Consider the following 12,926-nt stretch of genomic DNA (forward strand, 5'->3'; position numbering starts at 1 on the left):
ATAATCCCACTTCTGGGTATTTATCTGAAGAAACCTAAAACACTATTTCAAAGGGACATGTGCGTCCTTATGTTCACTGCAGCATTATTTAGAATAGCCAAGATATAGAGGCAACCTGGGTGTCCATATCTTGGTGGTATGTACATACAATGGAATATTACTCAGCCATAAAAAAAAAAAAAATGAAATATTGCAATCTGCAACAACAATGGACGGACCTAGAGGGTACTGTGCTGAGCGAAGTAAGTCAGACAGAAAAAGACAAATGCCATATGATTTCACTTACATATGGAATCTAAAGATCAAAATAAACAAGCGAAACAGAAACAAACTCATAGACACAGAGAATATTTTAATAGCTGCACATATGGGAGGGAGCGGGTAAAAAAAGGGAAAGGGATTAAAACTATAAATTAGTAGTTACAAAACAGTCATGGGGATGTAAAACACAGCATAGGCTATACAATCAATAATATTGTAATAACTATGCATGGTGTCAGATAGGTACTAGATTTATTGGGGTAATTACTTCATAAATTATATAAATGCCTAATCGCTATGCAGTACACCTGAAATATAATACTGTATGCAAACTGTAATTGAAAATTTAATTTTTTTATTTTAGAAATTAAAAAATAAAAGATATCTCTCCAAATTAATTCTCCAATTGATTCGATGCAATTACAATCAAAAAAATCCCAGCACTGTACTGCAAGCACTAGCTACTACAATTAAAAAAAAAAAAAAAAGAGAGCGAGAGAAAGGAATACCAATTGGAAAGGAAGAAATAAAATTGTCTTTATTCACAAACAATATGGTCATTTATGTATGAAATCCTATGCAAACTACATAAAAACTACTAAAATAAATGAGTTTAGGAAGGTTACACGATACTAGGTGAATATACAAAACCCAACTGTATTTCTGCATACTAACAAATTACTGGAAACTGAAATTTACAATCATTTTAAAAAATAAAGAACTTAGTGATAAATTAGACAAAAGTTTTTTTTAAGAGCTACAGTGATAACTACAAAACATTGCTAAGAGAAATTAAAGAAGATATAAATAAATGAAGAGATATATAATGTGTTCATGGAACAAAAGACACAATATTTTTACAGCTTTATTAAAATATAATAGACAATTAGTTGCTCATATTTACATTGTACAATTCAATGAGTGGTTTTTTTTTTAACGCCTACAGCACCTGGTCTTCCTAGGTGGTCTCCCATCCAAATACTAACCAGGCCCGACCCTGCTTCACTTCTGAGATCAGACGAGATCAAGAGTGTTCAGGATGGCATGGCCGTAGACGCAATGTTTTTTTTAAATTGCATTTGGCATACAATAATATATTAGTTTCAATTATACAGCATAGGATTAGAGATCTATATAACTCACAAGTGATCACCCCACTAAATCTTTCCCCTTACATATTACAACTTTATTAGACACAATATTTTTAAGAAATGAGTTCTCCCCAAATTCATCAACTGACTCAGTATAATCACAATCAAATTGCTACAAGAGATTCTGCTGAAATCAACAAGATTAATTATGTGGAAATGCAAACGATCTAGAATAGCCAAAACAATTTGAAAAAGAACGAAATTGGAAGACTTACCCTACCTGATTTCACGAGTAGGGTAAATGTTAGATGAGATGATAGACAGGGAGATAGATAGGAGATAGACAGGGAGATAAACTGGGAGACAGGCAGACAGACAGATATATCAATGAAAAAGAAGAGACTCCAAAAGTAAACCTACACACATTTGGCTATCTGATTTTCAACAAAGGTGCCAAGTCAATCCAATGGAGAACAGATAATCTTTCAACAAATGATGGTGGAAAAACAGCCATATGCCAAAATATAAACCTCAACCTATCTCACACTCTAGACAAAATTAACTCAAATGGGTCACAGACCTAAATTTAAGACCTAAAACTACAAAACTTCTTAGAGAAAACATAAGAGAAAATCTTAATGATTTTCTTAAATGCAACACAAAAAGCATAAACTATTAAAATACAAAAATCAATAAACTGAACTCCATTAACATTAAAAACTTTTGCTCCAAAACACTATTATGAAAAATGAAAAGGCAGGCCATAGATTCAATAAACACTTCTAAAACATGTATCCAAAAAGGTTTAGCATCTAAAATAAAGAATGCTTATATCTTAATAAAATAAACAAGCCAACTCAAAAATAAGCTAAAGATATGAACAGACACCTCACTAAAAAAATATACCAATAGCAAATAAGCGCATGAAATTATGTTCAACATTATTAGTGATTAGGGAAACTAGGGAAACTCAAATTGAAGTCACAATGAGAGACTACCATACAACCACTGGAATGGTTAACATTAAAAAGCCTAACCATACCAAGTGTTGGTGAACAACTGGAACTATCATACATTGCTCAGAGAAACATAAAATGGTACAACCACTTTGAGAAACAGGTGGCAGTTTCTTAAAATTTTTACATGTTGAACATACATTTAGCATATAACACATCCATTCTATTCCTAGGCATTTACTCAAGAGAAATAAAGTATATGACCACACATATAACTATACACACAGGCTTATACACAAATATCACAGCTCTATTTCTGATGACTAAAAACAGGACACAACGCAAATGTTCATCAACAGATGAATGGATAAACTGTGATATATCCAGACACGCAATATATCTTAAGCAATAAAAAGAAACTATTGATATATGCAATGACATGGACAGATCTCAGTACAACTATACTAAATGAGGAGGAAGCCAGCCCCCCTCAAAAAAGTATATATTGTTAATTCCATTTATATATAATTCTCAAAAATACAAACTAACCTTTAGCGACACAAGGCAGGTCGGTAATTACCTGAAGATGAGGGAGGGATGGACTATAAAGGGATACAAGGGAACTTTTGGAGGTAGTATATATTCCCATTATTTTAACTATGGTGATGGATTCACAAGTAGACAAATATGTCAAAACTGAAATTGTACAATTTAAATATATACCATTAACTGAATGTCAATTAATGCCTCTAAAAACTTGGGGAGAGGGGGAGAGTAAAGAAGAAAGCAAACTATAGTGATAGAAAAGTAGATCAGTGGTTGACTGACTGAATACAAAACCCAGAAGGGGACTGAATGCAAATGGACAAGCAAGAACTTCCCAGAGTGACAGGAAGGGTCTGCACCTTGACTGTGGCAGTTAACACAACTGCTTTATATTTGTCAAAACTCAAACTGCACTTAAAACGGGTGGCTGGGAGAAAACTGAGAAAGGGTGCCTACTTTGCTTTGTACCTTTTGAATTTGCCCCATGTGTACCTGTTATATATTTCAAAAACTATTTTTGAACTGAGACCATTTGCAACTAAATCTCTATATGAGCTGAGATTGTCTTAATACTATAGAAATAAACAAGAGGCAGAGATGGATTAGGTTCATAATAGTTCTTGGAAACCCAATTTCAAATTTTATATTCATAACAGTCTCATTTTTGCTGCCTTTATAACCAGTGACCAGTTTAAATTTCAACTTAGAAAATAAATTTTAATAGAATCACCTTTTGTATTTGAATAGGGTTTTGAATAAGACTTCATTTAAAAAAAAGCGAGAGTTCTACAACAAAAAACTCAGACTATTAAATGAGATACTGTACAGTAAGCACATAACAGTTTCCAGGCACATAGGAACTTGAGAAATGATAGCTTTTTTCTTTTACCTCAAGAATTTTACCAGGGTAAGAGGGTAAAGGGAAAAGCAAGGGAGACTTAAGAACTAAAGTGTAGATATACAGATAAAATAAAGGAGATAATACTGGAAATATAGATTATGGTCATATTATAAAAGGCTTTGGGACCTCCATGGAAAGTTTAGTTTCAAACTCTTAGACAATGAATGGCAGAAGATCTCATGCCTTTAAGCAGTCGAGCAATGTGAAGGGATAAGTTTTTAAAAGATAAAAAAGAAAAGAGAAACAAATAGGCACTCATGAATAAGTGAGAGCATAAATTTGGTATAAACTATTTGCAGGCAACTGGGAAAAAAACCATTAAAGTTTTAAATGTACATTTTCTCTGATTCAGAAATTTCACTTCCAAAATTTTTGTACTGAAATATATTCATGCCAGCACACAGATCTATATACAGTTTACTGCAGCATCATTCAAAACAGTAAAAGATTGAAAATAGCAAGGTGGAACCAGTTAAATAAATTTTATAAATCCATTCAGACAATGGAATATTATACAGCCTTTTAAAAATATGAAGTATAGAAGACTCTCCAAGTTCTTTTTTTAAGTGAAAACAGTGAGAGCCCACTGTGCTATTTGTTAATTAGAAATAAAGGAGGGGGACAGAATAGGAAAAAGAAACTGAAGAGACATCCATAATTATAGCAGAGAATATCCTCTAATAGTAGTAGCCTTAACCTTGATTTATAATATTTTCTACTATAACTAAGTACTACAGAATAAAAGATATGGGAAAGAGAGATTAGAAACAGCAATTTCCTTTAGATCTATACCATCTACTCTATTAAGTTTTCCCTAACAATCTCAGTTAAAAATAACCTTTTCTTCCTCTGAACTTCCAAACCACTTATTTATGTTGCTAGATCTATGTTTTTTCAATTACACTTATCTCTCAACTAGATTACAAGCTCCTAGATCGCAAAGGGATTTTAAAGCCCACAATGCTTAGCACAATTCCTTGAAAAACAGCGGTAATTAATAAAAAATTTGCACAACTTACAGGACTGTCTAGTGCTAGGGCAACTGGGAAATATGAATGTATTCTAAGGCCCAGACATGATTTATCTAGGACGGCTCTATGAGGAAGATGTAAGTCCCAAGCAAATCCTTAGGACTCTAATTTTATCTTAACTTCCAAATAGAAAAATTAACTGGAGATTTAAACTGCAGAAACATTCACATCCAAACACCAAGCATTTTGGGGTACCTAAAATGAATATAATTGAAAAAATAATAGAGGATTTTAAAAGTTTAAAAAAGAAATGGTCCCAACTCCAAAGAATAGACAATTTGAATCTGCCCTACCAATCAATAAATACTGACTCCTATGCATTTACAATTCGTATCAGGCAATAAGAATTATATTTTCATCTATGGTGGTCTGGGAAATTTACTTAAAGGAGACAGAATCTGAGCTGGACCTTAATGACTAGACAAGACAGCAAGAGAGAAGAGGCAGAAAAAAATTAGCATGACTGAAACATGGAGCAACAAAAAGAGGAAAGATCAATTTTTAAAATAGCCTGCGATAAGAACTGAATATTAGGTTAAGGAATTTGGGTTGTATTCTGCAGATTTTTAAGCAAAAAAAAAAAAAAAAAGTGATCAAAATGATGTTTAATAAGAATAAATTAGCAGAAGTGTAGAGAAGACTAGGGAGAAAAATGTATGAACAGGATTCTACAAAAACAAAACCAGTTTATTCGATCGTATCTCTCACAACATTCAATGGATATTTAAATGATCAAGTCTTGAAATGTCTTACCTCTGTGCTGTTGTTAATGATTTCCCACCAATAGGAACCATGCTCTCTCCACATTAAAATCTTGCTCATTCTTCAAAGTCCTGCATCCCGATAACCTGGTCAGAGGTTGTCCCTTTTCCCCTCTGAACTTCCCCACCATCTTTATAGGCAAAAGAAACTGCCTAGTACTGAAGTGATGTGAGTATTGTGTACACTTGGAGGTCAAAACCTTTTTAACTTTCACGGTGCCTTAAATAGTGAAAGCTTAAAAACTCTTAAGCATTTATGTGTATGGGGAAGTGGGCAACAGCCAAGCAGAAGCAAATTAAAGAAGAACTGAAGCTTAAGGCCTCAGGATTAAGAGAATAGTGGCATAAAAAGACAGTTTAAAAAGTCATATGTGAGAGCTATTTTGTACTCTGGGGAAAGAAAAGGGACAATGAAGGTTATTGATGAAAGTTCACAACTTCAGGTTTGCCTAATGTGGGATCCATACACCTAAGGCTTCCATCATTCTAGATATGGTTGGGCACTGTGAAAGTCGCTTCCTGAATTTATTTTATTGATTCTTGAAATTATTTTTAAAACTTAATATAGTAATAGACTTGTTTTATTATATGAAGAAGATACAAGTGACCCTCCAATAGATGCAACATGCGTGTGGAGTTATTTTTCTCACTGGTGAAGTTAGATTGTCCTAGATACAAGCAAATACTTGCTCTGACAGCAATGAAGCCAACTACCTTGGCTGGAAAGAATTATCGTCACAAGACACAGCTACAATCAGGCAGGTGAAAAAGGAAAGAGATGAGCTTGGATAGAGCAGAGAGTGTGTAGACTAAAGACACGATTTGGTGAAGAGACTACTGGGTAATCCTTAAAACATTTTCAAATAAAGTTGCCAGATTTCAACCTGAAAACAAAAATCAAGCTGATATAGCTACTCTCCAGAGTAACTTAAATTCAGTAATCATTTCACTGATGACAGCTTTAGAAAGTAAAGAAAATATGACTTTTCTTAAACCACACACACACACACACACACACACACACACACACACACACACACACACTTTTGCAGCTTGTAGCATATACTATGAAGTCAGGAGCTCAAAGTCATTCTGTCCCCAAACTCAAGAGTCAGCACAAAAACCTGTATCTTCACACCATTATATGGTATAAAGAGCTTAATTCACTCAGAGTTTGACCAATAAAATGCAAGTAAAAGGCCATTCTACAATCTACACGATGCTTTGCATTTACAGAATTTTCTAATATAGAGAACCTTGGAAGAGCACATACTCCACCCCTTTGTTTTATAAATTTAAAAACAGACCTAGAGAGATTGATTTGTACAAAACTTTACATATATACATATATAAACTCACAAATAATTCTCAACTCCTCACTGGTAAATATTCTTTTCAAAGAAACAAGTTAACAAATATAGATCAGGCAAAAAAAGGAGGAAAATATTTAAAGGTTTTCACATGTAGATTTTTTTTTAATTAAAGTTCTGTTTTAAAACTGAGTATGAGATCACATGCTCTTTCCACCAAAAATAATTAACTCGCATTTATAAAAATGTTAGTTTAAGACATTCAGATTATGATAAACATTTCCTCTTAAAATAATTTGGTTTTACATTTCACTTAAACAGAAGAGCAAAGAATATTTACCCTAAAAGCCTCTCCCCACCACCCTTTTTTTGTTAAAACCCTTTCTTCTCCCTCCCCATGCTTTCTTCTCTTTTGTACTCAAGTTCTCAAATGCATAAGATGGAGGAACAATACCACAATACAACTGCAGGCTTCCTGCCTACTAGTCAGTCATTATTCTTAAGACTTGAGAACTTTCAAAACGCTGCTTGGGTTGTTTGAAATTCCCTCTTTCAGATTTTCCCTCTTTCATGGAACTTCTATTTAAAAGAATGACTTCAAAAATGCCTTGCTGCACCCAATCAAAACTCTCTACAACTAAAAATGCTATAGCCTTAGATATGAAGGTAGGATGTAAACGCCTGAAGTTTGGCAAACACCAGTCTAAAACAGAACAGAACAGAAAGAATATATTTCTGACCAAGCATAAAAATTGTATTTTTCTCCTATGTATATTAATCCTGTTTCTGAAAAATTTCATATTTATGTGGAAGTAACTTAAAGACTAAATAGTACCATCTTTTTTTTTTTTTTAACAATACCATATAGAGATCTAAGAGTCTCTACATTAGGATGAATAGAAAGGTCTACATTAATTATTACTGATAAAGCAAAGATAAAATGAAGTATATTGGTTTATTTTAAAAAAAAACTGTCAGGGGCAGAAAAAATTACCAGCAGAAGTAAACTGGAAACCTGGGGAAATTCCCTTTTTCTCTGACCACACTTTGATCACGGCAGTAGTACTTACTAATAAACTTATATGCTTAAGATAAGCCATTGGGGCTATTCAACTGGGGAGGTGATATATGAATTATCTGCCCAGCTCAACATGGGTTCTCTCCTTTTTAAAGGCAAAAGCATTAAAAATGAAGGTAAAACGCATTGGTTCATGAGTAACGACTTGTCAAATTGTTACGATAAATATTTTTCCAACATCTCTAACAAAAACAAAACTAATTTATATTAAATAATATTCAGTAAAGCTCAATTCCAGTACAACAAAATAATTTAGCTAGTCCCCTGGAGTTTGTTATAATGGGATTTAACCTGTACACTCAACATTCAATTAACCATGAGGCTTATCCTAATTGAGGATTATGCTGACTTCTGCAGTCCTTTCTCATCTATCCATCTACCACTCCAACTCAGCTTCCATAGCTACCAAAAGCAAAGCCCGAGGGAGCAGTAGATAATCCATTACTATGTGATACCCAGGCCAATATTCCCTTTGCATCGTGATGTGGATGATGAGTTAAATTCAGAATCTAGTCAGCCTATTTTCCAAAAAGTAAAGAACCCTCACCCACAGCCTCTAAGGAAATTAAACAATTTAGAAGAATACCTTCATAGGTGAACAACAGACAAGAAAAAGTCTTTCCTAGAACCTAGCAATAAAAAACATTAACAGAAAATAAAAGTAGGATAGAGATGTTCCTATTGAAAAATAGGAAAAAGGACAAACAGAAAAGACTAGTCCATTTGCTCTTAGAATATTCTTTGAAATAGGTAAAGCCCGTGTGTGCCTGTTAGGTCAGTCTTCTTTCCTCTTCCTTTAGGCCACAAAGTTTACTACAGAGTTAGTCAAAATAAACCTTTATTACTGCCTCCCTGTAAATTGACCTAGGTCAGCAGAACCTACCAAACGGAGTTAATGCCGACAAAGTTGGGAACTGGCAGTATGCAGTCTAAGATTATCCAGTTTGTGGATAAATCAGCCTTCTAGACACTGCACGTCTTCATTTCTACTCCTGCTGTGTATCTTCTGGCCATTTTCCTGTTCAGTTAACAACTCTCCACCAGAAGGTAGGAAAAGGAAAAGCTATTAAATTTAAGTCAATCCTATCATTTGTTAGGGAGCTGAAAATAAGGTTAGGCTCCAGATAAACTGCATCCTTAACCCAAAATAACCTTCTCCCAGAAACTCTGCCAGGAAACCAGTGGGCCAAACGAATTCACCTAGTAAACATTAACAAAGTGAAGAAGTAAGCCTCATTACAATAGAGCCCCTCCTCTACTTTAACTGTGAAATGTTCATTTTGTAATCCCCTCCCCCACTCCCAAAAAGCACTCATAAAATGGAAGAAAATGCCTACATTTTACTGCACCACTCAATCTTAGATCTTCCGTGAGGATCTAAGCTAACATACAGTCACCTATTTCTTTAATTTGTTGAACTATGAGGAAAAAGAAAACATACATTTCCAACACTAACTTTCTGCTCCCAGAGCTTTAATCACTCAATAATGCAAACAGGGAATATTCTACACTACAGAGTATAATAAATTCAAACCAAACTGGGACAGGTACTCTGCTTTAACCTATGAGAAACTGCAGTACCTCTTCAATCATGATTAAAGGAGTAACACTGTGTTAAATCGTGGTCACTTGGCTGTGCAGACTAACAATGGAGGCTATATTCATTCTAAATTTGAGACAAAATAAAAGTTTTCAAAAGTAGTCTACATCCTCTGGCCAGGGCTTAAAATTATATAGCCTTAAAAAAATGCAAAAGAAAAAGAAACCCTAAAGCTATTTATTTTAACACCAATTAGGGATAGGACAATAGTAGTTTGTTTTTTTATCTTACCCTATTGTCCAAACTAAAATAAGAAATTTTTAAGTTATTATTTTAAAAGACTTCTCAAAAACAAAAGTCTTCAAGTTAAAAAGAACTATTCTAGAATCATACTGCTAATGCGCAAGATTGAATTTTTTTTAATTATCTTTAATGTGTCCCTGACATAGTAAGGCATTAGTAAGTAACCATTTCGAGAACTATATTTTATTCACATGTCTCTTAGGAAAAGGGTCCAGGGTCCAACAGTACACTCACTCTTTACTGAATGAATTCTAACTTATTTGCTTAGAGGGTGGAGGGCGATTTATAGAAATAATTCTTATACGGGGGGAGAGGAATGCACAGTGTACTCACTTTCAAAATATAGTGAAATTATTTAATATTATCCCTAACACCCTAAACTCTAATATCACAGAATTTTTGAATGAATTGTTAGTGTTGGTAAATTTAAAATATATTCTAAAACTTATAAAAATAGAAATCTTGTTAATTATGCTGGAGTTGTTTGGCATTTTCAAAGCCTCTGTAGTTAAGAATTATTTTATGGTAGGTACGTTTTCTGTAACTGCTCTAGAAACACTACAGCTTCCCACTTAGTCCACAATCCTCGCACCCAAAATGTACTTCTGTATGCCAGAAGCTGGCATATGCCTTCTTTTAATGCTGATTGGACAATTAAATCATTTCTATCAATACATAACATATCCCTATAATTTAAGATCACAGGCAATCTAGATTGCGGCTCATTTAAATGCAGAACCTGAAGCAACCTCCAGTGACAGCAGCTATAGTGTTCAATATCATTTTACATGTTAGATAGAGAGGCTTCCTCTTACATACAAACAATGAACCCAGCAGGGTTCTTCATCATAAAGCCCCACAGATTATTTAAGGGTTTCAGTAAATAAAGCAACATAAGCAATAAGTTCAGAAGAGGTCTAATAGCTATCAACATTTTTTAAGACAATAAAAAGAAAACAGTATTCTCACCCCATTTTCCTTTTCTTCTGTTCATTTTTTATTTCCTTGCTTCTAGAATTTAATAGGGGTGTGTTTCAAGTGAAAATCTTAAAATAATTATTCCAAAGACTAAGGATACCCTAGAAACCAGTTACAGTGCCTCCTAGGAGGAGGAATTGGAGGGGTTAGAGTAGAAGAGAGACTCAATTTTCAATGTTTTTGTACCTTTCCAGGTGGTATCATATCTGGTATAACCTATTCTAAATAAACAAGCAACAATTAGAACAAGCAGTTCAGAAACTTACAGATTTCCATGTAACATCTGAGTTTATGCGCATTCACTGAAGACCTATGATATTTTTGTTTCCATTATCCTCTAAACAACCTGCTGCAACAAATACTGGAGCTTTCTTGCAGCCACGGACCAGTTAGGTGGATCCGAGGCCAGGCATTTAAATCAAGGAGATGCAGCAATCTCACTCAACATACCACTCTCACTCATCTCATTCAACTCCATTTAAAACCACTGCAGCAAGCCAGCTGGTGCTCGCCTTCCTGTTTCTTTACGGCACAGGCTTAATAACAAAAACAGGTTGGCTTTGAAGCGCTGCTCGAAAACTGCAAAAAGGAAGTCTTTACATTCGGTAAGGGGAAAAAAGTTTCGACTTCGAGAGAATCGCATACCTTTCGTGTCATTCCATTTGAGAAACCCAAACTCCTCCGGCTAGTGAGGTTTCGAGACGATGCTCTCTCCCTTTGACAACTGCTCTTTTGGTTAACTTTTTTCACCCTTGGTGCCCTCAAACTCCCTGGGAAGCAACTAAGCCTCCCAACGACTCATGGATTGTTTTTTATAGACATGTGCAAGACAGACAGTTTATTTAAATCGTTACAGATTGAACCAATGTACGTAAGAAGATTAGAGATGGGGAAGGAAGAAAATAGTAATAATAAAGACAGCCGAGCCCGAGATGTATCCACCAACTTCCCACTTGCCATTTCCCAGCTTTCACACAAGAGGTAGCAAAATGCCTTTTTACTGAGAAAACTGTTGAGAACCTACCCATGCCCAAAATGGAAATCACGAAGACAATTGGTGTTAAAATAATAAAAATGCTCAAGTGCAGGAGATAACACAGCAACAAAATCCGACCCCATCCCGAGGACGACTCGGAGGCTGGGTGGGGGCCGCTGCGGGTCTGAGTGGCTTCCCCCGCCCCCTAATTCTTCGGAATAACTGCGAAGGAGCCACGGCAGCGGGGACAGGGGGACGCGGGCAGCTTCCAACAGCCGCCCTCAAGGACTGGAGAGGCATGAGGAAGATAAAACTTTAAGGACAGGAGGAGAAAGTGGGCCCCCGCGGGTCCCCCCAAACTCCTCGGGGTGACCTTTCCGCGTGGGGGACCCTCTTGGACCTCCCCAAGACGGCTGCCGCCCTGCTCCGACTCCCCTCCTCTGGCCGCGGGCCGTCCCCCGGCTGCGGGGAAGCGGCGCGGCTGCGACACCCCGAAACTCTCTGAGCGCGCCCCCAGCTCGGCGCGCCCCTCAGCGCCTCCGCGGAGCCCAAGCCGCCAGCTCGCGGCAGCCCCGGGGACTCGCCCTCTTCCCCCGCCTCGCACTCCACCCCCTCGCCCGCAGCCGCTCCTCCTTTATCTCCACTCACCGCCCGCCGCCATTTTCCTCGCAGATGTGCTTTAAATCGGAAACTCGCTGCTCAGCCAGCAGCCGCCACAGCCGCCACTGCCACCGACTCAGCCGCCGCGGCAGCCGCCGTCGCTGTGGACCGGCTGAGGAGGCAGCGGCAGGAGCCTCGGCGCGGGGATCGCCGGGATATGTAGTCCGGCGGCCACGCCCAGCACTACCGGTCCCAGGGGGCCTTGCGCGGGCTGGGCCGCGGGCGCCCCTGCCCCGTCGGGCTTCCGCGGCGCGAGGGCGTGGCGGCGTGGAGCTTGGGCCCGCTTTCCCTCACTGACCACCTGGGAGCTGCCGCGGGGTTGGGAGGACCAGAATGCAACCCTAGCCCTGCCCTAAATTTTTTCATATTTGCCTTCGTCCAGTAATATCTAACACTTATGGAGCGTTTATTGTGTGCAAGCACTCGTCCTCAAAACGAGCATCCTTTAGGGAGCACTATTCTCATTGTTCAGAGGAGCAAACTGAGGCACAAGGTCAGAAGCCGCGCTGTTCGTTAGACGCTAAAGTAACTGGG

The 12,926-nt window shown here is 37.1% G+C and overlaps 1 protein-coding gene and 1 non-coding gene across 4 annotated transcripts in view; both read right to left on the reverse strand.

The window, feature by feature from the left end:
- NCOA3 (nuclear receptor coactivator 3) overlaps positions 1-12,530 on the reverse strand; it is a 95,356-nt gene extending 82,826 nt beyond the window's left edge. For 2 of the 3 annotated variants that reach the window (XM_011369261.2, XM_011369259.2), the window contains exon 1: positions 12,381-12,529. The gene's annotated coding sequence lies outside the window, so the exon portion shown is untranslated. Of the gene's footprint in view, positions 1-12,380 lie in introns of all 3 variants that reach the window. The other variant, XM_011369260.2, reaches the window with a different exon arrangement.
- On the reverse strand, positions 1,199-1,317 carry LOC111745199. Its single transcript, XR_002782540.1, has one exon. It is a non-coding gene; the product is annotated as a 5S ribosomal RNA (ribosomal RNA).
- Positions 12,531-12,926: the final 396 nt, after the last annotated feature.

This window comes from Pteropus vampyrus, unplaced genomic scaffold (assembly GCF_000151845.1).
Source record: "Pteropus vampyrus isolate Shadow unplaced genomic scaffold, Pvam_2.0 Scaffold147, whole genome shotgun sequence".
Taxonomy (NCBI): Eukaryota; Metazoa; Chordata; class Mammalia; order Chiroptera; family Pteropodidae; genus Pteropus; species Pteropus vampyrus.